The sequence below is a fragment of the Ursus maritimus genome, unplaced genomic scaffold (genome assembly GCF_017311325.1).
Source record: "Ursus maritimus isolate PB19 unplaced genomic scaffold, ASM1731132v1 scaffold_6, whole genome shotgun sequence".
NCBI lineage: Eukaryota > Metazoa > Chordata > Mammalia > Carnivora > Ursidae > Ursus > Ursus maritimus.
Window position 1 is genome coordinate 54649342 of NW_024426774.1, and position 2732 is coordinate 54652073.

The following is a 2732-nucleotide window of genomic DNA, read 5'->3' on the forward strand; positions in this document are numbered from 1 at the left end:
CATCAAACCAAGTAAAGATCCCTGTGCAACTGCACAGGTTACATGCCAAGGAAGCCAGTCTTATCCATCGCCCAGACAGTGCTGCTTTGGAGAGCACGGGCCCACTCAGCCCCGTTGTCCTGGGGCCAAGACAAGAAAAATCATTTAAAGACAAAGGGTAGGAGGAGGAGGGATCCAGAAGCTCTCTGTCTCCTCATCTGTGCCAAAGCCCACTGGGCTGGTAACCTCTGGCCCAATAACTATGGCCTTTAAGGGCCTGGGACAAGGCCCATCCTACCAACATGCGAGAGGTTTACTAAATAATTTGGGCTCACCTTTTAACCGTGAGAAGTCCATCATTTCTACTGAAATGCAAACGTTTCTGGGCTGTGTTGGTTGGTTGTTTTTTTTTTTTAATGTACAAATAATGATTCCTCAAAAATGCCCACTCCGCTACCAAGACAAAAAAAGATCACAAGATTCAGGAGAAATTGAAAAGCCTCTGCCATTCAGAACCTTGGCAATAGCATCTGTGTAGTCGCCACCCTCCCGCTCCACTGCGGAAGGTAGTTGGGTCCTCTGAGCCCAAGCACCTCTCTGGGCCTCCCCTTAACTCCGCGTCTCCGCCCCCGCCCCCCACCATTTTTAATCCAGGGGTTTGGATGGAGGGAGGGAACCAAACTGGAGCCAGATGTGTGCGAGTCCCCGGCTCCCGCCTCCTCCCTCCTCCCCTCCTCTCGGGCTTCTTAAAACCCGGAGCGCAAGCGAAAAAGGATCCGGAGCCAGCCAGACGCCTCGCAAACAACTCCACTCCGCGGCTCCTCCGGGAGTGGAAGCCGGGAGGGAGGGGGAAAGGAAGCCGGGCATGCTCAGTAGGCGGGACAAAGTTTTTTTTTTTTTTTCTCCTTTTTTTTTTTTTTTTTTCTTTCGGTCGCAAGTAGGAAGCTTTTTGCACTCCACCACCTCTGGCCGCTGGGAAGACGTCATCGCTTCCGCCCTACTTCCTCCTCCTGTTGGCGGCGGTGAGAATCCAATATGGAGTAAATCGGTGGAGTCGAGAGATGGGGCTCGGACGGGGCGCCCTGCACCGCCTCCCAGGCGCACCTCCCCCGGCCGCCGACCGCTCCCCGGAACCGTGATTGGCCCGGCCCCCGGGGGCGACCCCGGACCGAGCCCCCACCCGCGGCTGGCCCTACTCTCCTCCTCCTCTCAGCAGTCCCCGCCGCTCCACGGCGCGCTTGTTTTTCTCCTCCTCTCCCCCACCGCCGTCCCCTGCCCAAATCTCTCCCCCTCTGGTCGCTGCCGAGCCCCCGGAGCCCTTCCTGCCGAGCCCCGGGCTCTGCGGCGTTCACTCCTCCCGCAGCTTGCCTTTGCACCCCTTCCCCAAACCTCACCCCGCGCTCCTATCGCCCTGCTTCCCCTTCTGCCTTCTGCGGCGCCCCTTCATCTCTCGCCGCTCCCCCTCCCCAACCAAATCAGGCGATCTCCGGAGATGTGAAGAAGGGGGGTGAGCGGACAGGAAGATGAAGGGAGCAAAGCTGCCCGCCGCGGGACAGGCGTCTAGGTGAACAGGAAAATGACCGAAGAAACACACCCGGACGAGTAAGTTTGGCCGCGGGGTGGGACGAGGGTGCCCCGCGGGGGCAACGTGGGGGACGGGACTGAGGACGCAGGCGGAGACGCTGCTTGGGTGAACTTGGCGTGGGGTGCAGCTACTAGCCGGCCTGTGGGCTTTGGGATGCGAGATTTCCCCCCTTGTTGGTTGAAGTGAGGAGGGGGCAAAGACTGCTGAGGGCCGGCGGGGGCGCGACTTGAGTCGGCGGGCTGGTGGCCGCGGCGGGGACCAAGGGCGCGCGGGTGACCTCGGGGCGGTCCCCGCTCCCTCTCCTGGGACTCACAAACACCCCCTCCCCCCCGAAATCTTCTGCGGCCGGAGCGATAGACCTGATACCCCCGCTCCGGCTTCCTGGGGTCGGTGGGTTTTCACGTAGTGACTTTGTGACTCCTGCCCCGCCGCTCGCCCCCCGATCCCTTAGGGAGCCCACTGGGGCCCAGGCTCCGCCATTTCGTTTTCTTGAATCGCTCTCATTTGCATACCACATTTTCATTCATAAAAAACACGATGGAGCGAGGGGAGGACTGGGCGCGGGCTGCGCGGGGGTCTGCATGAGCCCGGATCCCTAGGCAGGTCGCTGTGCGGGAGCCGCCGGAGGGGTCCCGCGGCGCGTGTGAGCGTGTGTGCACGCGCTTTTGGGCTTGGGATAGGCGCCCCGTGGGATCGGGGCCTCTCGGGGGCGGATCCGAGTCGTGTGCTGCGGGGGCGGGCGGGAGCGTGCGGGGCAATGTGCTGCGGGCCGGTGTGTGTGTGCGTGTGTGTGTGTATGTATCTGTGTGCGCGTGTGTGTGCGCGCGTGCACAGGCATGCGTGCCCGGCCCGCGGGCCCGAGGGGAACAATGCTCGGGGCGCTCCGCTGGAGGGGCTCCCGGGCTGACCCGCCGCCCTCCGCGGGATGCGTGCTGTTTTCCAGCCCCGGGCCAAGGTGAGGCTCCCCGCCGCCTCGCGGTCGCGGAATTGGGTTTGGCTTTCTCCCACCCCCGCCCGAGGCGTTTCCAGTCCCGGGAGAAGGGGAGGCAGGGCTCCTGGGCCCGGCGCCTGAGGTCGTCGGCTTCGGGTCCGAGTGGTCACCGCACGGCGTCTGCCTCCGCTGCTCAGTGGCTGCGCCCGCCACCAGCCACTTTTTTTTTTTTTTTTT